This window comes from Triturus cristatus, chromosome 5_2 (genome assembly GCF_964204655.1).
Source record: "Triturus cristatus chromosome 5_2, aTriCri1.1, whole genome shotgun sequence".
Lineage (NCBI taxonomy): Eukaryota > Metazoa > Chordata > Amphibia > Caudata > Salamandridae > Triturus > Triturus cristatus.
In genome coordinates, this window is record NC_140588.1 from 1,016,965,414 (window position 1) to 1,016,990,228 (window position 24,815).

The window sequence follows — 24,815 nt, forward strand, 5'->3', positions numbered from 1 at the left end:
ATGATGCATTATGGGATTTGTAGGCCCACTTTCAGAATGGAAACAACCGGGTACAAATGTAATCAAGAAGAACCTGCACACAGCAGCCTTAGCAATTAAATAAGAAGTCTGACCATTACCCAAAGATTAGAGAAAAGCTTGCCAGGGTCAGAGGACTTCATGCATCACAATCATTGACGGAAGGGAAGAACTACATGTAAACGTGGACAACAAACTGACAACACTAAGGAAGAAGCAGTGACATTTAAAAACAAGTGTTTTATTAAAAGCAGAAGGATGGCTGTAGCAGAAGCTACTCAGGGCAGAACAATGGGGGCGCACGCAACATAGCGCACAGAAGCTCAATGGGAGGCGGCAGGAGGACACTGAAGAAACACACAGGGTGGGGGTACGTGGAAGCAACACAGGGAAGGGTGGAAGATGACGGAAGCACCATGAGGGAAGGGGGAATCAACACAGGGTGCAAGTGGGGGAAGCAACAACAGGCATAGAAGAGGAGGGCACGGGTGGAGAGGAACGGAACAGGGGGCGGGGAAAAGCACATGCTTTACAGAGAGCAACACTATGTTGGGGGAGAGAAGCATAGGGACAAATTGACACTGCTGTAATTAGTGAACGGGAAGCAGGAGCAGGCTGCACTCACCTCTCCTGAGCTGTATATGTTCTGCCCCCCTCTCACTGCTTTCTCCCTCCACAGACACATCTTTTGCTAGCATGGGCTAGTACCAATGGCCTGGACTATGCCTTCATCTTCCGTTGCTGTTTGCTTCACTCACTTGCACGTAGCAGCATTTTGGTGCAGCCGGATTGGTGGGGCTTCAGTGGCACCTAAACGTTAGAGAGCTACGGAGCTGCTGACTTCATGAGCGAAGAACCCGTTCGAGTTTCAGTGCTGGCTCTATCTCGTGCCTACAAAAAATATGCGTCAAATAGAACAATGGAAACAAAATTACAAATACCGAAAATAGAGGCAGCGACGTAAAGGAAAGAAAAGGCGGCCGAAATATAAATGCGTCCGAAACAGGAATCACGGCACCCGTGAAGCGGACGCCCAGGCTAATACAGAAGCGGAGGGAAAGCAAAACAAAAATTATCCGGAAGGGGAGGTGGGGGTCGCGGGGACATGGGGGGGATGTTTTTCGAGTGGTGTGCAGTACATAAACAACAAGCATTGAAAGCGTGCGTCATCGCGATCGCTCTGAAAGCGAAAGTGATCGCGATGAAGCACACGAGTTTTCAAAGTGCTGCTGGTGGCCGACTGCGCGCGTGCACGATCGCGTAAACGCAAGCGTTAGGCCAGCCAGCAGCACTTTGAAAATCCCACATACAAAATGTCTCTTCGAGCCAGCGCAAGCGCTGGGGCTCAGCGAGACCTAAAAAGAAACATTTTCAGGTTCTTACTAAAGATACCTTCAGGAGAGGCTAAATGAAGAATAGGAGGGAGAGAGTTCCAAAGCTTAGACGTAAGATAAACAAAGGATCTTCCTCCTCTCACAGCCTTGTCAATCTGAGGAATTTGAAGTAGCTTTAAATGATCCCATCTGAAGGATCCAGCCAGACAGTAAGCTTTAAATCTCTCCCTTAAATAGAGGGGTCCTTTTTGCTCAATTTAGAGCCCTGAATTGAATCTGTTTAATTACAGGCAACCAGTGTAGTTGTTGCAAATAAATAAATAGGCAGGAATTTCCAAACTTAAATGAGCAGTTACGTTTTGAATAATCTGAGGCGTTGAATCAGGTATGTCCGCAAACCCAGATAAAGGCTGTTCGTGTAGTCTAGTTTAGAAGTCACCAGAGATTGAAAAATAATCTTGTGAACATCTTCTTGCACCAAATGCTACATACTCTTTTAATATTTGAGTTTTGTAAAACAACTAGCAGAAATAGCCTTAATTTGGGAGTTAAAAAGAGAGAGGTTAGAATCAAATTTGATACCCAATCAATTTTCCTACAGTGGATGTGGGTGTGGGAGGGGACCCCAGCTCAGAAGGCCACCGATTACAACAATCAGAAAAATATTTCATTACGTTCCAATGTTAGTGGCACAGTGGGCACATTTGTATTTGCTCGGCTTTGCCAATGCTAGTAAAATAATTCAACAAGCATTGGGAAATCCAAAAACACAAGCAGTGCTCATCACATCAATTGCTGGGCATCTGTGGGTGGAAAGGGATAGCAGTAGAGCCTACATCATGGATTGGAGTTGGGACTTCTGGTGGAACACAGAGACTGTAAAGGGGGGGCCGCTCGGCCCTCCCGCCCACATGGCGGTGCGGCGCCCCCCCTTCCCCCGGCCTCTCGGTGGTGGGAGTGCATCGCGGGTCGATGACGCACGCGGCGTGCCCCCACCACCGATAGGCTGATGCCTCCCCCATGACCCGGAAGCAGCTGTTCAGCTTCCGGGGCAGGGGGGCGGGTCGGGCGGGGGGCGGGCCGGCTGGGCCGGCGACCCCCTGGTGCAACAGCACCTTAAAAGGCCCGGGGAGCGAGCTGGGCGCCCTCTTGCCCCTGGCTCGCTCCCCGGATACCTCGTGTGCCCCCACGCTCGGGGCGTGTAATTTTCTTTCTTTTTTCCCCTCTGCGGGTTCGTGTCCTCGTGGCATCAGCGGCGGTTCGGGCGGGAGCAGCCCAGCGACTTGAGCAAGCAGAGCCGGCCAGCAGCTGAGGGCGGAGCGGAGTGAGCGTGGAGACCGGCGTTGTCGTTCATAGTCCGGTGAGGTGTGGAGGGGTAGCGGGTGCCGGTCGAGCAGCGAGGCAGGCAGCAGGGAACTCGACGGCCCGTCTGCATCAGGGTCATTCTTTTCACGCGTTGGGCCCGATCATTGCTCATTAGATTTTACCTGGGTGGGGGCGAAGCAGGACCCAGCAGGGCAGCCTCTGGAGGGGAGACCAAGAAGAAAGTGCTTGTGCTAAATTGTTTAAAGCCGGTTTTTGAAGCTAATTTATGAGATTGGTGCTAATTTTGGGACTGGATGAGGGTTTCTGGTTGCTGCAAGTTTATTCTAGGCACTGGAATTGATTTCTCCCGATCATTGCTTAATTTTATTTTCCCAGGGTGGGGGCGAAGCAGGACCCAGCAGGGCAGCCACTGGAGGGGAGACCAAGAAGAAAGTGCTTATGTTAAACTGTTTAAAGCCGGTTTTGAAGTTAATTTATGAGATTGGTGCAAATTTTGGGACTGGATAAGGGTTTCTGGTTGCTGCAAGTTTATTCCAGGCACTGGGTTTGATTCCACAAAGTCTTCTGCAAGCAATTATTATTTATTTTCTCGTAGGAAGCTTGCCTCTGGTGCTTTTTTCGGTGGCAGACAACAGATCACGGGCGCAGAGCACAGCAACGGGCTGAGGACACATGGGTCATCGGTGGTAAGGGGAGTGAGGCGGGCCTGCACTTCATTGCTTCTGGGGGGCCGCAGGGCTTGAGACCTTCTTACAAGGGGTTGGCGCTCGACCACACGCTAAGATTAGCTTGGTGTGTTTTTGCGGTCACAGTTGCATGGTGCTTACGGCCATCGTCACATCCTCCATCTGAAAGAAGTTACAATTGCCTGGGTTGGCTAGGATTAGTTTGCACTGAGTATTGTGGAGAATGCCGGGGGCACGAGTTAATAAGAGTGCCCGCATGGAGCAAATGATGCAGACTATGATGCGCAGGATGACCGCAATTGATAGGAGCTTGGGTAAGGTGGATGAGTTAGGTAGGAGTGTGGCAGAAATTAATCAGAGGTTGGATGGGCCTCCTGGACCACAAGGCAGGCCAAGAAGGGTAATCCACCCACCACAGCCTAGAGGTGATTTTGTCACCCCTCCTAAGAGGGGCAAGTCCAAGAAAACTGCAAGCGCAACGCCTAAGAATACAGCTGAGGGGGAGGGAATGCCAGTGGGAGCGCCTAAGGACACTCCTGTTATGCCCCCAATGGCACCGGCTGGGCCAGCTCCTCCTACGCCAGCATTGCCGGTTGCCCCACTCGGGATCATTGCCCCCGTCAACCCTGTGAACACTGCCCCCGTCGGGGACCCAACCCCCCCGAATAACATTGTCCCGGTGGAATTGGCATCCCAGATAGCCGCCGTTTTACCCTGGTTACAGTTAGTGGGGGTATTGCCATCTTCTCAAGATCATTCAGCGGAAGCCTTGAAACTGGTTGAGATGATTAAGTTGGCCAGGGCGGGGGAAGGGGCACCATTGGCACCAATTACTCCCCTAACAGGTTCCGCCAGCGAGCAGACGGCAAAGAAGGATGGTCCCACGTCACAAGGCATAGACAGTGGTAAGGAGGTGGCTTTGCCATTAGTTAAGGATGGTGCGATGCCCTCAAGGAAGGAGAATTTGGCGCAGCATGTGTCTCAGGCTGTGAAAGAGATGATCTGGGCTGGCAAATATTTCAACATATTCTCCTTGCTGATTGATAATAGGGAACTTGAATATGCCAAGTCACAAAAGGAATGGATGTTGCCCAGTGAATGGAGAATAGAGTTGGTTAAGTTCAGAGTTGAGGAGACATTTGTTAACTGGATGAGGGCCGTTTCTGTGTTCAGTGCCATTACAGCTGAAAGGTCGCCCAATTTACAAGCAGAAATGGCCTGCTACCAGAGCAGGATTGCCATGTGGAGCGAGACACAAGTGGGGAATGGGTGGAAGGAATATGACATTTCATTCAGGAAAGCTAAGGAATTCAATCCCTCTCTAGCATGGGATATGGTGGATTCCCTGTCATGGTACAATCAGATAACTGGGGGGGCAGCAGTGATGGGGGCAACTGGTGCACAGAAAATATACCCGGCCAAGCCCCAACAGCCCTTTCGGCATGCGCAAGGAAGTGAGGTACCAGGAAAGGGTAAGGGTTGGGGGGATAAAAAGGGCGTATGTTGGGATTTCAACAAACAGTCCTGCACTAGGGCAGCGGGCACATGTAAGTTCAAACACGCCTGTTCCCTGTGTGGGCACCCCTCACACCCCGAGACCTCCTGCTGATTTAAGGGTGGCAACGAGGGCTCCAGGGGGAGAAGGAAACCTGAATAGACAAGAGAAGGGTTTAGTATCGCACACTCCCATTGATGTCATGGCAATGATTCCCTGGCTGAACAGACACCCAGATCACGCAGCGGCGAAATTACTTCAGGAGGGATTTTCTTGGGGTTTCAGGATACCGGCAGGAGGGTACACAGGTAGGACTGAGTGCAGGAACCAACTGTCTGTAAAGCATAACCCAGGGGTAGTGGCTGCAAAAATTGAAAAAGAATTACGCCTGGGTAGGATAGCAGGACCATTTGATGAGGTGCCAGTGCCCAACTTTGTTTGTTCTCCACTTGGTGTTGTCCCTAAAAAAGAGAAAGGCGAATATAGACTCATTCATAATCTCTCAGCCCCAAGGGGGGCATCCTTGAATGATGCTATAGATGAGAATGTCTGCAGTGTAAAATATGCCTCTTTTGACCAAGCGGTGGTGTTGCTTAGGGGCCTGGGTGCAGGGGCATTGATGGCCAAGTCTGACATAGAGTCTGCTTTTCGTCTTCTCCCTGTGCATCAGGGGGATCACCACCTTTTGGGGTTCAAGTTTGATGGGAAGTAATACATGGACAAATGCATGCCCATGGGTTGTTCGATCTTGTGTGCCTATTTCGAGACGTTCAGTTCCTTCTTGGAATGGGTAATGAGGCAGGCAACCGGGCATCAGCAGGTCATGCACTACCTGGATGACTTTCTCTTCCTGGGCGCGGCTGGGTCTCAGAAGTGTGCGCGGGCATTGCAGGAATTTTGCGTGCTCATGCAGGCTCTTGGGGTCCCGCTGGCGCCGGGGAAGACAGTGGGGCCAGCTACTTGCTTAGAATTTCTGGGCATTGAAATAGACTCTGTGGAGGGTTGTTTCAGGCTCCCAAAGGAGAAGGTGTCTAAATTCAAGACGGCACTACGCGCGTGCCTGGCCAAAGAGAAGGTCTCTTTACAACAGCTTCAGGAAACAGTGGGCCAGTTGAATTTCGCGTAGAAGGTGATACGAATGGCTCGCTCCTTTTCTCGCTCAATTGCGCAGGCTATGAAGGGTCTGCGAGAAAAACACCACCGCACTAGACTGTCGCTTGAGGTACGCCAGGACATGCAGATATGGATGGCATTCCTGGAGGACTTCAACGGCAGGGTTGTGTGGTCCGGCCCCCCCACTACTTCAGCAGAGTTAGGTTTATGGACTGACACTGCTGGGAGTGTTGGGTTTTGTGCCATCCTTGGAAACAAGTGGGTCACCCACAGGTGGCCGGACGAATGGGTGTACAGTGAGTTGACAACCAACATTGGTTTTCTGGAGCTGTTCCCCATATGGGTTGCATTAATGGTCTGGCCAGAACTTCTGCGTAACAAATCAGTGATATTCTGGTCAGATAACATGACGGTGGTGGAGTGTATCAATCAGCAAGCGGCACGCTGTAGGTTCATACTCCGCCTCTTGAAGGAGATTGTGTTGAGATGCTTGAAATTGAATGTTATATTCAGGGCAAAACATGTACCAGGTGTCCTTAATAATGCAGCTGATGCACTCTCTCGCCAAAAAATGCAGGTATTCAGGGAACATCTTCCATCAGCAGAGCCTACACCGACACACTTCCCGTCAGCACTCTGGCAGATTGGTGCCCCAAGTTACAGGACCTCGTGGCTGCTAGCTAAGCCCCCAAGACAAGGACAGCGTATGAAGGGGTGTTTGGTTCATATTGTACTTTCTTGGGGCGAGACTGGGAATCCAAATGGGCTCTAGAGAATAGTTTTACAGATTATCTGGGTAAACTGCATCAGGAGGGTCGCTCAGTCGCAACAGCTAACAGGCATAGGGCAGCTGTATCCTTCTACGCACAGGCAAAGGGAGTAAAAGACCCAACTAACAGCTTTGTGGTGCGGAAGGGTTTGAGGGGTTGGCGCCGCTTACAGGGCAGCACGGCTGACACTAGGAAACCAATAGGCTTGGGGAGGCTGACGGCATTATTGCCTGCATTGCATGACGTCTGTAGTTCAGACTGGGAGATACAATTGTTTAAAGCAGCTTTCACATTAGCCTTTTATGGAGCTTTGAGGCTGAGCGAGTTGGTTGCAGCCTCCAAGGCAGATAGGCAGGGGGGTATCCAATTCCTGAACACAACAATACAGGGAGACACATTGTGGGTGACAATTTTGAGATCCAAAATGGATCAGGAGGCGCGGGTGGAGACTGTGGTATTGCACAGGGCGAGGGCCAATCCTTGCTGCCCGGTATACCATGTGGAGACTTTCATCAGGCAGAGAGGTGGATTGTTGGGTGGGTCGCTCTTATTACACGCTGACGGCACCCCTTTAACCAAATACCAATTCAGAAGAGTCATGGAGTTGACTATTACCAGGGTGGGCCTTGACCCGAAGGACTTTGGCACACACTCCTTTAGGATAGGCGCAGCCACTGAGGCAATCACAAGGGGTCTGCATGTGAACAGTGTTAAAAGAATTGGGAGATGGTCACCCAATTCCAATTGCTACAAACGGCATGTGCGGGTACACATGTTGTAAAGTACCTAGAGATTTCTGATGTTGGGTTGTTCTTCTGGTTTTGCAGTTTCTTCGCTCTGTGACGCAGGCGGAGAACTCGTTTCGGGTCATCATCAAGATTTATCAGCGACTCATCGCGGCGTGAACAGTCAGGAACACAGTACGCGGACAGGTAGGGTTTGGATTGTTGGTCATTCATATGTTAATCGTGCTAAACATGTCTTTTTTACAGGCAAGGGTAGAAGGGAGCTAGAGCACAAAGGTTTGTCCATCTCTTTCTTTGGGAGGGAGGGTCTCTGCCTCAGTCAGTTTCGGGGATTCTTTGCAGAGTTGGTCGCCCAACGTGCAGCACCACCGGCGGTGGTGATTCTCCACATGGGGGGGAATGACCTTGCTATACTGGGTAGGAGGGTCCTCCTGGAAGAGATCATCTCAGTAGCGGGTTGGGTAAGGAGGGTATGCCCTGACTGCACTGTAGTATGGTCCCAGCTGATACCGCGGCTACAGTGGCATGGGGGTGATTCCGTCAGGGCATTGAATCACTCGGTAAAGAGCATCAATACCAAGTTAGAAAAACTTTTCCGAACCACGCACTTATAGACCATCCCACATGGGACTATTTGGGGGGATGAATTGTACTTACAGGATGGGGTCCAGTTGACTGAGGCAGGGAATACAATATGGTGTGATAATATCCTAGCTTGGTTGAAGGGCTTTATGAGGTAGAGATGACCTTCAGGCGGGAGTTGTGGGGGGGCCAGATCGTCGGGAAACAATGCTGGCCTGTGGCGGTAAGGTCATGATCGGTGAGCAGTAATTTAAGGTCCTAGGGGGGGCGTCACCATCCACGGAGAGGGCGGCCCAGGGGGAGGGGCCACTGGTCCCTCCTAGAACTTCAGGGGCAGGAATATCCGCTAGCTGCTTAAGATGCGGGGGAGGGAGTCACGCTTTCCTTAGGCTGGTAGCCACCCTGCACATACATCATGACGTCAGCAAATGACGCAGAGTGTAAGGGCCCTCCTTGTTGGTTAAATGGAGTTCACAATGCCGACGGGGTAGGCGGTCCCCTGACGCGCATGCGCACCTCTGAGTAAGGGCGTGGTTAGTGGGACTTGACACCGGTTAGCGACCTTGCCGTCGGGCCAGAAATGTTAGAATGCAAAATTCAGGCAGGATGTTAGATTCGGATAGGAAACACGCTGTATTAGACTATTGTTAAGGTTAGCCTTTGATATTTGTCTTCAATACTGTAAATCTAATGTCATGAATTTTGTGTTTCTTAACGTAATTGATGTAATGTTGATATTCATCCTTTATTGTTTTGTATAATAAATACGGCCGGGGGGGCCCTGACCCCCCGCCTTCCAAAGTCAACTTGCCTATGTCAATCCTTCAAGGTGGTGTGGGAAGCTGGGAGGGTAGCCAGTCACGGACCATGTGTAAAGGGGGGGCCGCTCGGCCCTTCCGCCCACATGGCAGTGCGGCGTCCCCCCTTCCCCCGGCCTCTCGGTGGTGGGGGTGCGTCACGGGTCGGGGGTGCGTCGCGGGTCGGTGAGGCGCGCGGCGCGCCCCCACCACCGATAGGCTGATGCCTCCCCCGTGACCCGGAAGCAGCTGTACAGCTTCCGGGGCAGGGGGGCGGGTCGGGCGTGGGGCGGGCCGGCTGGGCCGGCGACCCCCTGGTGCAACAGCGCCTTAAAAGGCCCGGGGAGCGAGCTGGGCGCCCTCTTGCCCCTGGCTCGCTCCCCGGATACCTCGTGTGCCCCCACGCTCGGGGCGTGTAATTTTCCCCACCCACCAGCCCTAAAAACAAGCTACTAAACAATGCTAGTCGGAGGTACTATGTAAGTTTGACTTAGGCCTTTTTCCCGTTACATGTGTAAGAGGTTGACGTGATTGTATGGTTGTACATAGGCCCCCCTTTTTTCTCCTTGGTCATAGCTGAACTTAGGCCCTTTTCCCGTTTTGAGCTAGGATTGGTTGTGATCAAATATGGATGTTGTGTGTACTTAGGCCTTTTTTCCCGTTAGAGCTGTGATTATGTTGTCATTAAAAGAGTAATATTGTGTGTACTTAGGCCTTTATCCCATTAGTACAGTATGCTTTGTATTACTATGGTCTGGTTCTAGTTTAGTGTAGTTGTCCTTTAGCGAGTTCTTTTCCCCTTTTTTCCCTAGGTTCATCGTCGTATTTATTAGGGTTGGTCAGGCGGTAAGGTCATGATCGGTGAGCAGCAATTTAAGGTCCTCGGGGGGGCGTCACCGTCCACGGAGGGGGCGCCCCGGGGGAGGGGCCACTGGTCCCTCCTAGAACTTCAGGGGCAGGAATATCCGCTAGCTGCTAAAGATGGCGGGGAGGGAGTCACGCTTTCCTTAGGCTGGTAGCCATCCCGCACATACATCATGACGTCAGCAAATGACGCAGAGTGTAAGGGCCCTCCTTGTTGGTTAAATGGAGTTCACGATGCCGACGGGGTAGGCGGTCCCCTGTCGTGCATGCGCACCTGTGAGTAAGGGCGTGGTTAGTAGGACTTGACACCGGTTAGCGACCTTGCCGTCGGGCCAGAAATGTTAGAATGCAAAATTCAGGCAGGATGTTAGATTCGGATAGGAAACACGCTGTATTAGACTTTTGTTAAGATTAGCCTTTGATATTTGTCTTCAATACTGTAAATCTAATGTCATGAATTTTGCGTTTCTTAACATAATTGATGTAATGTTGATATTCATCCTTTATTGTTTTGTATAATAAATACGGCCGGGGGGTCTTTGAACCCCCGCCTTCCAAAGACAACTTGCCTATGTCAATCCTTCAAGGTGGTGTGGGAAGCTGGGAGGGGAGGGTAGCCAGTCACGGACCATGAGTGATGGGGGGTCATAACTGGGGAGAAACTGTCATAGGGCCTATTTAAAACCCCATCTTACCATCCACAAAACACCAGGGCTTTGCTGGAAGCCCATCCAGACTGTTGGAACTCATAAAACATTCTAACAACCAATGGCTGAAGGAGGCTGACCTACAGCTCACTCCATGAACTGTATGCATGTGTGTATGCATTTCTATATGTTGTACTGTATTGCCAACATACATGAGACCTCTGGCAAACCGCTACAGCTGTCTCTAGTCAAAACCTAAAAATGATTATTGCTGAAGGTGACCAGCATGGACAAAACAAAATGCAAAATGAGGTATGCTTATGCATTCATCACCAGGCATTTGAATTATGTGCCATGATGCTATGGCGTCTCCAGGGTGTTGTTGCATATGTGTGGATGTATAAAGACATGACTGCCATTTTTTGTTTGTTTTGTTCTTCATTTAGTATCCCAGGGTGGCAGAAACCATTTGGAGCATTAAATTAACAAAACATGTGAGAGAACGCATTTTCCGACAGAGGTGGCCTTGTAACAAACTGCGGATGATGGACCTACCTAAGTAAGTTATGGCATTGAATAATAAGCAAGCAAACAAGAGTGACAAGAAAGCCAACCAAGTATTGACCATGGCCAAACTATCTCTAAGAATTGGTATTGTCGACAATATATAGGGCCATTGAAATTCTGCTATTCACTGATTCCAGAGTCTTCTGAATAATTATGAATTTGCTGCCCTTGCTATGTAATCCATCTGCCACATAATTAGCATATTCTAGTTAAAAATAGGTTTTATAGTTCATACGGTCCAAAGTTACTAAAAATGCTGCCACGTGTGATGATGCGCAGTGAAAGTACCTTTGCAAATGTTAACCGGTTGCCTTTCAGTTGGTGAAATTATAGTATAGTAGTGAGGTTAGGCAATTGCCATATACTGTTAGTACAAGTGAAAATAACAAAATAATGATTTATTACTGTCAGAAAATGTGCAGCATTTCTCTGCACGAGATTCCTTCTCTCGCTGCATAATTCAGTTAACCTTGTGACATCATTGGATCCTCTGCCTGCCACATAATGCCAGTGACCTGACATTAGATCTTTGACTAATGAGCCCAAAAAAAAGGGAGAAATAGATGGCAAAATAGTGTCTTTGCAGAAGAAAGGACCTGCAAACTGCATGTATTTGCAGGATGTTTGCCCACCCAAAGGTGTTGAAGAAAGACATGAGTACAAAACCTTTGTCAACACAAAACTTTGTAAAGTTATGATGTTTGAAATTAATTTATACTTTCTCAATTTTTGAAGAATGTTTCATGAAAACTTTTAAAACCTCTATGTATTTCTGCAGTTCATGCTTACAAATAAGCACTTTAGGTTTCTCATCCAGGGGAGTGAAGAAAACACATTAAATACACAATTCCTGTGCTTTTGCAATAGTCTGTGCTTATGAAATGAATGCATGCTGTGAGCTTCACAGTAGCCACTGCTCTTCAGTGAAATGGGCGATTAACTTTGAACTTTGGAGCTTATTTACAAGCCCCTTTCGCCACTTTTGCGTCACTTTTCCCATGTTAAAAATGACGCAAAAGTGGCGCAAGAGTCTTGTAAATAAGCCCCTTTGTATTTATTTATGTCAAAGCCGATGCACATAAAGCAATCAATGTATGCTGCTTACCAACGAGTCGGATACATGGGAAGGGGGCTCAGGCAAGTCAGGACACGGTAAACTGACCGGTATGTAGCAGAGGGGTCAAAATGGGCAATAGCTAAGGGCCCCACCTTTTGCTAAAGGTAAACTGATCTTTCTCTCACTTTCTCACCTGTGTCTATTTCACTTTCTCAACTTCTATTCCTCTCTATTCTTACCTCTACGTCTAACTCTCTCTCTCTCTACTTGTCTCCAGCTCAACGTTCTCTACCTCTCTATGTACCTCTCTTCTGCTCTTCACCTATCCCATAAGCTATCATCTCTCTCTCCCCACCCCATTTAAACTCACTCTCTACTTCTCTGTCTACCTTCTTAAAACCCACTCTTCATCTTACCTCTCTGTCTCCTTAGCCTCTCTGTCATCTCTCTCTTCCCACCTCACCTTTCACTTTCTCTACTTTACTTCTCTCTCTGTAATTCTCGATCTTGTTGTTCTTCTCCTGTCTTCGGCACCAATCACTAAATCCCTATCCTTCGCTCTGCCTCTTTCTCTGCATAACCCTGTCATCAACTACCTCTACATCTCCTACTTGTACCACCCTCTCTGTAAGAAATAGACTATTATTTGGTGTGGGCGGCTGCCCACTTCAAGGAGTAAGTACAACCCATGTCAGGGTCAATCCCCTAAGCCACTAAATTAACCTGAGCTCCACCCCCTTGCAGCTATGGGACAGAAGAGGCAGGTTTAACTTAGGGCAATGTTTAAAGTATATATGCAGTAGCAAACCAGTAATAAAGTCCTACTAAATAAATTAATAAATAACATGGCACCAAATTTACAAAATCCTAATTTGTGAAATCGGAGAGATGGATTTTTAAGGTTTTAAGCAGAAATTGCACCAGAAAGCACTAAGTGCAAATGATAGACAGTTATCGCTGTGGACAGGGACAGGGACCTAGGCGCAATTTGATGCTCACTGCGATGGAGCACAGATTTGATACAACAACCATGTTCGTCTTGTTCACAGTTTTTGACTTGTGACTTTGGGCCACCTGTATGTACATTTTTTAAGGTCGCAACTAGCATTTTAGAAACAAAGGTACCATTTTGAGAAAGAACACAGACTGGAAACATGGTGTCAGATCTCAATGATGCAGTGCTTGCCTGACAGCCCACACTGTCTGCTTCACTGAGACGTTAGGGACTGATCCAGCGGGTTACCAACCTCAGGTACTCAATTACCATATACTCACTTGGGCCCATAAACACACACTCATTCATATAGGCTGGTAGATACATCTGGGGTGAATATATTGTGCTAATACCTGTAAGAAGAATTTATCTAATTATTTCTTACTAATCCTTTTGTCCCAATGTATTTCCCTCTGGTCAATGGACCTTTTAGTTAACTAAATATATGAACATTTACATATTATAAACCTTTAGTAAATAACCACAGACTCTGGAGAGTTTAACATGTTTATCTAGTAAATTCATGTGAGCCAAGAACCAAAATACAGTTAGAACACCGTCTTCGACAATGAGAGGAAGGGAAAGTAATTCAATTAGAATAATCGTTAAACAAAGTTATTATGAGGACAGAACCTGAATAGGGAGAAAAAAGAGAGAGCAGTACAATGACATACAAAACAGAATTATAGTTACCTAGAATGGTGTGGAAACCAACCCCTTGGCCAAGGAATTGGAAAGGGTCCCTTGGGACAGATCAGGCGACAAAGGCTCAGGACAGGATTCGGGACAGGATAGATGACCTCTTCTAGATACGACGCCTGCGTCGCACCTCTCTCTGACACTATCTTCCTCCTCGATTCTTCCGTGATCTTCTTCTATTATGTGGCTCCTCGATTCTTCTGCGATGTTCTTCTAATATGTGCCTCCTCGATTCTTCTGCAATGTTCTTCTAATTATTTAGCTCAAAAGTTCTATTTCTAGAAATGGATCTTCAGTATTCTCTTAATTCTCAGCATCTCGGTCTCTCAGCATTCTCCGTCTCGCTGTGTGTGTGTAACTAATCTAACTAAACTACCTCTATTATACCTTTCTAATGGCATGTACCACCCCTAAATGTTTCGAATTTATGAAACTCCTAACTCTGATTAGACCGGCACAACGGAGATGATCATCACACCATGCTAAGTTTAATATTTTTCTTTATGCTCATTTCTCTATGTTCCCGCCCCTAATTTACTTTCCCATGCTTCATTTCCCACCCGTATTCACAAGTTAATCAATACAATGTATGCAATTTTGTGTAAAGTCCTTTCCGTTCACAGGACATCATGCAGGTTCCCAGGGTATGTTGCTGTTTTCTTTTGGATGACATTCAAGGCTTTGCATCGTGGCTCCTGGGTTGTTAACATCGCATGTGAAATAGTACCATGGTGCACAAGCTTCGGTCCCACTCGGAGGCCCAAATACGAACTAAAAGAATATTAAAATCAAAAATAAATGATTTCACTGTATACCACCTATCTCTACTCTACTTCCGTTTACTTATATAAATCTTTCGCATTAGCATTTTATTAATTTTGCAGGGTTTAGTTTCAGCATTAGCATGCGCATTAACATGTGAGTTCCAAGCGGCCATTTTAGAAGCATTGCGCAGCTGCAAAGATTTCCCTCAAAAGCATAGGTACTACGTAGATGTAGTTGAAGCATGCGCAGTGAAAATTCCTGCTTTAGCAGCCATTTTAATCACACTCGGGTTACTTGTTAGTACGACACATAGGCAAGCTTCCCTTAAGCTTAAGTGTACAAATTTTATGATACATTTTTAGTATTTATGAACACAATTATTACGGTATTACAAGTTATTTGAGAAGATTGCTTCCAAGCAAGTCTCTTTTATACGAGTCCTTGCTCCAGCAGGACCCAGCACCATATACCCAACCTTTTCTACCTGTGACGTGACTTTTCACGAAGGAGATAGGGTAGAGCATAGTAGAAGGGCCTGGTTAGGATGTCGGTGTTGGAGCCAATGAATATTTGTCAAATCTAAAAGAAGAGAGGACCGTGACTTAATCTGTTTTAGCACTGATAATGTGCCCACCTTCCAGTGTGTTCCCTGTGGTTTGAGTAGAGGTTAGTCCCCCACCTACCTGCAAGCAACCAAGTCCGTCATGATGTCAGTCATGTGGTCGTAAGATACTGTACGTTCAAATTAGTCTCTGGAGGGACGGTGCTGACTAACTCGTAAATATGCAATCTACTGGTGGCAAGGATTGATCCATAGCTTTATGTGTCCCTGAGAACCAGTATTGTGAGTCCTGTTGTAAAGGAAATGTTCACCAAGAGCATCAAGTTATCATGTCACTTATGCCAAATTTTCCAAGCTATTAGTCCCGTATGCCACAATACCAAAGTCTCAAGCTACTAGTCACGTATGTCACCTAAAACAGTTCAGAAAATAAGTGCATTGAGAAGAGTGTGTTCAGACAAAAGTGGATTAAGCGGCCCAGTACCAGGCATGTTGATAACGTAGTCACCTCCCAACCCTTCAATTGCGTGATCCAGAGCATCTACATTTCTTGAAAAACGATAAATACATTTGACCAGAGCACAGTTTAAAATGGTATTGGATGGGTCGACTTTTATACGCACTCCGCAAAACTTTGGGCAGGGGTTTTGAGCCATGTTTTTATAGTTGCTAACAGTAACATCTTTCCTAGCAGCTGGGCCACATCAGTCATCGTGCCAATTTTTAAGAAGGGCCAACGCGATGACCCGGGGTGCTATAGGCCTATCTCCCTCCTAGACTCTGCTATTAAGATCTTAGGCAGAGTCTTACTCTATCAACTTAGAGGAAATATCGAGAGGAGAGGAGGTCTGTCAAATGTACAATATGGCTTCAGGGAAAAGAGGGGCACTGTGGACCAGTGCTTAAACCTCCACATGTTAATATCTAAATACACAGTTGCCAAGGAGGGATCCTTGTTCTTGGCGTTCATGGACCTCTCCTCGGCATTCGACTTAGTGAATAGGTCAAAATTGTGGGTTGCCCTATTAGAACTAGGGGTTGATAAGTCGCTTGTGAACTTCATGGCATCACTCCACCAGGAACTTTTTGCAAAAGTAAGGGTTACAAAAGAGGGAAGATGCACCAGCCATTTCAAATCGGAGAGAGGAGTGCGGCAGGGCTGCATCTTGGCTCCCCTCCTTTTCACCATCTATATAAACGGCCTTGGTAAACATCTCGAGGCCGTGGAGGGGGATGTGCCGCGTGTAGGAGAGATAAGAATACCTGCTCTCCTATACACGGACGATGCAGTCCTGTTAGCACGTACCGGGGTGGCCCTCCAGCGTTTGTTGGACTCATTTGGGGTATTCATTGACCAGCTAGACCTGAAAATGAATGCCAACAAGTCCCATACCATGGTGGCGACTCGCCACTGTAAGAAGGGTAAAAATATTTCCTTTTCTTGCAAGGGCGAGGTAGTGTCCAGGGTTGCATCTTTTCCCTACCTGGGGGTAACATTCGATGTGAGGGGTACCTGGGGTCCCCAGATTAAGATAAAGAATCTTTCAATGGCGAGAGCCACATCGGCCCTTTTGGGGTTTGCAAATAGGTTGGGGGCAAGGCCCATGGATGCCCTTTTAAAAATATATAAAGCTAAGTGTCTCTCCATAGCTACATATGGTTCGTCATTATGGGGGTATGTTACCCAGGAAACTTTACAACGAGTGGAAAATAAGTTTTTAAGACATCTTCTCTCTGTTCCCCAGTCTACTCCTACCTTCTCGATCCACGAGGAAGTGGGTTTAGACTGTGTAACAGATAAGCTTAGATTGGCACCCTTAATATGCTGGCTGAAGACATGGTTAAACAATGAATTATCCCTTAACCATGCCATCCTGCAGGATGTTATGTCTCTCGATCACATGAATAAAATCCCGTGGTTGGAGTACGTGAGACACACTTTTGCCCAGTTAGGACGCCCTAATCTATTTAATTTGCCGTCTTCTATTAGGAAAGAGGATATTAACTGGATTAAAATACACTTTATGGGAAAGGCGAGACTGGCTCGTGAGGAACACGAACTGACAAAAACAACAGTCAGATCGCACTATATGTTGTTATCTTCTCCGTCCCTAGAGCCTTATCTTACTCTTGTAACAAAGCCCTTCCATAGATATTTGTTAATTAATTTTAGATTTAATTTAATCCCATATACCCTAGGCTGCTATCAGTCTTGGAGCAAACCAGAAAGGGGCCCGCCATGTAAATGTGATGATTTCTCCACCCAGGACACTATGCATTTTATGATGTTTTGCAGTTTTTATAGGGTTGCCAGGAATAAATATCTGTTACCCATTTTAAAAGAAGCTGGGTTTGTCCAAGTTAGGCCAGCCCTAGTTTATCTGCAGTCTCTTGGCAGTATTCCCACTATATTTTCTGTGGGTAGTTTTTTGGTAGCAGCATATAGAATTAAAAAAAGGGCTCTGCCCACTATGGAAATGGTATGAAATGGGAAAATTGTGAAGTGTGACCATATAATTTTGTTTTGTCTTGCACTCCCCATTTGTGTCTTTGTATCCTTGTACATGATGATTGTGCCTCGACGTGTTAACCTCTTCGACGCCGATGACGGAACGGTTCCGTCATGCACGTCGGTTGGGCTTTGCTTATGACGGAACCGTTCCGTCATGGCCCCGCCCGCGCTCAGAACTTTCAGCACCGCGCGGGAATCCGCGCAGCGCTGAAGAGGTTAAATCAAGAGCTATGTATTTTTAAATTGTATATATTGCTGTTTTTTGAAAATTCTTTTTATTGGCATTTAGTTATATAAGTTGACAATTATCACGTTTCACATAAATGGCTGCAACATATACATAGCGGGATAGACCATCTTTGAGTGTATGATTACATTTACACCGTGGTTGGTGTGAGCGCGGTCTGTGGTATAGCAGGTCTGTGCCAGTGAAAGAAAAACTAGGGGAGAGAACTGAACTGGGGAGTGCCATGGGGTGCTTAGCGTTGGGGCGAGGCGTATACCATGAGTCCGTTATTGCCTACTCTGTCATGCAGCCACTACTCACCTAGGAGGGAGTGTGAATGCGGGCTAATATGGATTACTGTGGAGCGTTCCCACTGGGGAGAGCCAGACCCGATGTATCTGAGGGGATCGCGGAGGGTTGTGGAGGGGGGGGTCTCCAACCTCTGGGGTCTGTGCGGTGCGAGGTGGGGTGGTGCTGGGGGCTTGTAAGTCAATGACCGGGGTCTCCGGAGTCTGGGACTGCCTAAATTGGTGCAGCAGGAGCGCCCATTCTAGGGAAATTGGGACCTTACGTATACCTTTGGCTTCTTCCTCCCGGATTGCGTCTTCCTCGGCCGCCGCCCATTTGAGAACCACCCCACCCATGCCGCGATCGGGGGACCTGAGGGGGCCCGCCAGTGCATGGCTATACAGCGTTTGGCCAGTAGGTGTGCTAGGAAGACAAAGCGCATTGGTATTTTGTGTAATTTCCTCCCTCCCAGAATACCGAGTGCACAGCCCTCCCAAGTAGTTAGATGGGGCAGTCCGGTGAGATCCCTGAGCGTCGTGTGGATAAATGACCAGTAGGTCTGAATGCCCGGGCAGGTCCAGAACATGTGTGAGAAGGCGGCGTCTCCCGCCTGACAACGAGGGCAAAGGAAGGTCGTGTCGGGGAAAAAACGTTGAAGGCGCGCAGGCGTTAGGTATGCCCTATGCAGGATATGAAATTGTATATTCTTGAACCGAGCGTTCCTGGAGACTTTTTTGGGGAACTCTATCGCTCTGCCCCACTCGTCATCATGAAACGATCGCCCCGCTTCCTCCTCCCATAGGACCCGGAGAGATCCCAGCAGTGGGGGTGCCAGTTCCCTGATTGATTTGTATAGCCATGTGATGAGATGGCGACCCGATCCCATTCGCAAGATTGCATGTAGAACAGGGTGAGTGGGAGGTTCCCCCAGTGCGAGATCGGAGTATGGTCGGTAGCAGCCAAGGAATTGTCGGTGAATAAGGAACTGCCCGGGGGGTAAGTCGTATTCGCCCATAAGCTGTCGGTATGGCCGGAGCTGTCCCCCTTCAAACAGTGCCTCCGCCCCTGTAATGTCTCTAGACGTCCATTCCCGAAGCATAGCAGGAGTAAAGAACCCTTTATGTCTGGGCCAGCCGACTAGTGGCAGTAATGGTGTGTATGGGGGGTGATCTATCGCCATGCGGTGTATACGCTGAATGCACTTCCGGGCTATATCAACTTGCAGGGGGTATGTACGCGCGGGACGGAATCCAGGTAGAAGCAGACAATGCAGCTCCGGCATGGGTCTACGACCCGTGATTGTATGTGTTTCGAGTGTATATCTGTCTGCCGTCCAATATGAAAGCCACTGAAGCTGTGATGCTAGAAAGTAGGCCTCAAACGACGGCGCACCAAGCCCTCCCTGCGTCGTGGGCAACTTCAGCTTTGCTAGTGCGATCCTATGCCGCCCCTTACCCCATATTAAAGAGCTGAGAAGTGTATCCAAGTCTCTGAAGAAGGAGCGAGGTGGAATGACCGGGAGGTTCGTGAAATAATATAAAAGCCGCAGGACTAGAATCATCTTAGCCCTATTGGGGCCAGCGGGAGGTTCCGCCAGAATCCAATGGAGGACCGTATCCCCGCAAGCGCCCTGCAGTGGTTACCTTCGTAGAGGTCGACTGGGGAGTGGTATAGACGAATCCCGAGGTATCGGGGGCCCTCTGCTGCCCACAATAGTTTCCGGTTCCCGATCCAGACGTCCTGAGAGGGGGCATCCGGATGGAGAGGGTATACCATCGACTTGTCCCAGTTCACTTGCAGGCCTGAGGCCTCCGAGAACTCTGTCAGAGCGGTCTCGAGTATAGTGAGATCCGCCGTCACATCTCGCAGGTATATGAGGAGGTTGTCCGCGTACAGGGACACGCAGTGTATAACGTCCGCCAGTGGAATACCCCAAGCTTGCCCGTCCCGGCGTAGCCGGATAGCCAAGGGCTCCACCGCGAGCGCGAATAATAAGGGTGAGAGGGGACACCCTTGTCGTGTGCCTCTGTGTATAGCGAATTCCGGGGAGATGTAGCGACCGAGACGGACCCGAGAGGTGAGATCGGTGTAGAGGAGACGAGTGTAGGCTAAGAGCGTGGGACCCAGTCCCGCCCGTCCGAGGGCGGCGAAGAGGAACTGCCATGTGAGGGTGTCAAACGCCTTTTCAAGGTCCAGAATTAGGCACGCCGCCCGCGGGTAGCGATCGCCCAGTTGGTCCTGGATATGAAAAAGGCGCCGAATATTGTGAGATGTGTTCCTTCCCGGGACAAAACCACATTGATGAGGGTGGACCAGCGGACGTATGACTTGCGAGTACCTGTCTGCCAAAATTTTGCCCAAAATTTTGCAGTCCGCAGTAAGTAGCGTTATGGGGCGATAGGAGGCTAGGAGTTGGGGGTCTCGGTCGGGTTTCGGGAATGTCACGATCACCGACGCTCTCATGGAACAGGGCAGTTTACCGAGCTTGAGTGCCGAGTCCAGCACTGCTGATAAGCGGGGAGTCAGCAAAGGGGCAAAGGTGGAGTAGTATTCAAGTGGGAACCCGTCCAGACCGGGGGCCTTACCACGGGCCAGAGCACGAATCGCACTTGTAATCTCAGTGGCTTGGATCGTGGCATCCAGCCCCTTCCGGTCTGTAGCCGAAATCTGGGGGAGGGATAGGGGGTCGAGGAAGTGATCGATGGCCCCTGGAGCGAGAGATGAGGGGGCAGTGTAGACTGCCGAATAATGGTTTTAAAAGGCCTGGAGGATCTCATCCTGGGATTGTACCAAGGTGCCCCGCGAGTTTATGATCGCAGTGATGGGCCGGAGCTCAGCATCTTGCCTGGCGAGCCATGCTAAGAGCGTGCCCGTTTTATCACGGTTTCTGTGCATACGAGATGCATAAGACCGAAAATTGTGGCGTCGAAAATCCACACATGCCTCCTGATATGCCGATTTGGCGTGGGCGACTTGGGCCGCTGTTACCACCGACTGATCTGCCGCTTTCGTGGCCGTGGCCAGACGTTGTTCCTCCTTCTCTAAGGCTTGCTCCAAGGTACGTCTTATCCCCACTCTCTGCCGGATACACTCCCCGCGAGCTACCACCTTGAAGCTATCCCACTCGACCAGGGTCGATGATGCAGTTCCTGTGTTATGCGTGAAGTATTCTGTAATGCTGCTTTGGTGTGCGTGCTTGAAAACCTGGCCTGTGAGGCATTCCCGTGCTAATCGCCATGTGGGGACCGGGGGTCGCGGAGGTCTCCATTGAAGACTAAGCAGATGCGCGTCGTGATCCGAGACAACTCTACCCAAGTAGTCCGAGTGGCATATTTGCTGGAGGAGCGTTGCTGTACAAAGGAATCGGTCGAGTCGAACTCGCAGGTCATGCGGGATGGAGTGAAAAGAGTAAATACGGGCCTGAGGATGGTGTAATCTCCATGCGTCGGTGAGTGACCAATGTGCGACCCAGGCTTTAAAGCGCTCGATGTGTCTGAAGGCGGAGGAGTGCGGGAGCGGGGGATGCGACCGATCTAGTAGTGGATCTAGGATACAATTATAATCTCCGCCCAGTATCCAGGGCACATACGTGAATTGGGCTAAAGCGTTCGTGAGTCGGTCCCAGAATTTATCCTGATCGACATTCGGGGCATATATACTTCCCAAGAGGACCGCCCTCCCGTCCAAGAGCCCCTCTAGTAGAACGAATCTGCCGTCTTCGTCCACCACCCGACTAAGTTCCCGGAAAGGGGTACCCGGGCGGATCCATATCAGTGCCCCCCGGGCAAACGAGGAGTATGTCATGGCGCAGAGGAGTCCGCGCCACTTTGCTCGCAGCTTGCCTGCTTCAGCTGAGTTAAGGTGGGTTTCCAGCATGCAAAGAATGAACGCTTTGTCGCTTCGCATAAGCATATATTGCATAGCGCTTACGTGAGGTGTGTAGGCCGCGGGTATTGAGCGTGAGTATGTGGATGTTTGTGTTATTCGTCACCTGTGTCATGAGGAGTCTGGTCTGTGGAAGGGTCGGGTCAGGTGTCCACTGAGCAGGGTTTCAAGTGAACTCCTAGGGATGCGCCGCGCCAGAGAGGAGTAATTAGACTAGTCCAGGCAGTCAGTCGGTGACATAAGGCCCCATGGCTGGGTGGGACATGTTCGAACCGGGGTAGTAACATCGCAGGGGGATGCGGGAAACTGTCCCAATACATAGGACTCATCGTTTAGGAAACGGTGTGTCCAAACTTCCTCCCGTAACACAAGGGGGGAGAACTGCTCTATGTGATAGGGGGTGACAGCATGCAAGTGCGAGGTCACGCGGTGAGTTGGCATATAGAAAAGGCAATGCGCGTCGCATGCGAGGTGTCGGCTCCTGCGTATGAGACAATGTGTAGAAGGTGAACTTCACATGAAAGGATATAGTGCGACAGTTTGTAAGTCCAAGTCACTTCAGGGGGAGGCACGAGAGATCAGACCATCCAGCAGCCCATCCGCGGTTTGCGGGGTGGCGTGGGGAAGTGCCGCCAGGTCAGGTCCCGAGATGGTGTCATCGCTGTCGTTGTCGCCGTCTGATGAGAACAGGTGGGGGGGTCGGTCCACGGACTCCGAAGGTCGCGGAGAACGCAGGTCGATGGCCGCCTGCAGAGCCTCACGTCGCTCCCGCATTATTTGTTCAAGGTCGGGCGAATCATGAGAACCCCCTCGATCTGGGTTCGAGATTACGGGTCTTCTTGGGGCGTTTCCGAGTGTGGGCAGTGTTGAACAGTGCGCCCCTTTGAGAGTGAGGGATGGAGGTTCGCGGACAGTGCTGGTCTGCCCAGTCATGTGCGGCTTCCGCGGACGTGAAGAAGAGGGACGCCCCGTTGTGGAGGATCTTTAGGCGGGCTGGGAATAGCAGAGCATATTGAATATAATTGTCTCGTAGTCTCCGCTTTACATCCAGGAAGGAGTATCTCTGCTGTTGTATTGCTCGGGCATAATCTGGGAAGATCATAATTTGGCTGTTGTCCACCCGTAGTGGTGCTGCCGCCCTCGCCGCCCGAAGCACTGCGTCCCGATCCTGAAAGTGCAAGAACTTAGCCAGGAGCGGCCGGGGCGTCGCACCAGGTGGGGGTCTCTGGGCCGGTACTCTGTGAGCCCGTTCTATAGAGAAAAAGGCGGTGCGATCTGTGGACGGAGTGAAAGATTTCAGCCAGGTGTCCATATAGTCTATAGGATTTCCTTTCTCGATGCCCGCCGGTAGGCCCAGCACTCGGATATTGCAGCGTCTTGAGCGCCCTTCCAGATCGCTTGCGCGTTCCTCCACCACGGTCAGACGGCTGAGGACCCCCTGGAGTGTCGTCTGATGATCCTTCATCATCGGTTGGATTTCTTCCAACGCCCGTTCCTCCGCGCGAACTCGGTCAGCCAGTTTGCGGTGGTCATCCCGGAGAAGGTTGACATCTGTCGCCAGGGTGCCGAGGCGCTCCTCCATAGATAGATGGGAAAATTCGATGGCGGCCAGGACCTTATCCAGCTTATCCGATATTGCTGTGTCCGTGAGGGACGCTGCACCGGGGGTCAAAGACGGGGCATTCGGCATGTTCTCCGGGGCTGTCTCCGGGACCGTGTTGTGTTGCGCAGGTCTTGACTTCCCCATCTTGACTGCACGTGCGCGGTCGGTCAGATCTCAGGAACCCACGGAGGCGTCAGGGGTTCACAAGGGGCGCGTCAGTAGAGGGCAACGAAAGATCGGCGCCGGAGGGCAGCAGCCCGGGCCGGTATTCTGGGTCTCCTTCCGCAGGCAGGGCACAGAGTCCCCGATGTCAGGCCCCGGGGGCCCCCCACACGGCGCCTCCGGTCTCCGAGCCCCCGCTCCAAGCTCCCGTTCGTCTCTGAAGCCGTGGGTGGGAACTCACTTGTAGCGCCTGTGAAGTCCAAGGCCGCTCCCCACCGGGTGTGAGCGTGATCCTCCCTGCGGCCGTTTAGGCCAGGTCTCCGCCAGAGGCACCCGACAGAGGCGGGACCCCTTCAGCCCTCCGGGGTGCAGACGACAAGTCCCGGTCGTGTGTGGCAGTGAAGTGCTGATGTACGCTCTCTGCACCTGGCGTCCGGGGCGTCTCCTTCAGGGTGTGGGGCGCACTATCACCTAGCACCAGTGCAACCCCTCCCTCTGGCACTCCGCGGCTACTGCGGCCTCCCGGACGTACCCAGGGGCCCTCCGGCAGTCGACCTCGGGCAGACAATAAGCGGATCAGGCCTGAGCGCTGCAACCCCCCTCCAGGGCTCCGCCAAGTAGGTCGTCTCTGTGCATGCCCCTCGCGTAAAGGCTTCACCAGTGGTGTAGGGAGAGGCCCGATGTCTGGTCGGCGGCCATGTTAATGTCAGGCAGGCCCCACGAGGGAAGATTGATACACCCCCGGAGCACGTTGGTCCTGCCGGGTCCCAGCGCTCCTTCACGGCCCCACTGGGAGCAGACGTACCTGGGGCAATCGTCGGTGGCGTCTATATCTCCCTCCGGCGTGAGGTAGGCACTTTGCGAACAAAATGGCGGGTCCGATCAGGGCGGCGATGTCCTCCCGCCTCACGGCGTCCCGCAGCAATGGTCCCTGGTCCGCCTTCAGCCGCTTCGAGTCTGGCAGCGATGTAGGGACAGCGCAGTGTATCGCTGTCCCCAGCGTCTCTCCCCGCGCCTTCCCCGTCTCATTCACAAGGGTCGCAGCGCCATCTTGGGTCCCGGGCTGCCGCGGCGTCTATCCCTCCCGGGAGTCTTCGCATCTCCGAGGTTTAGGACG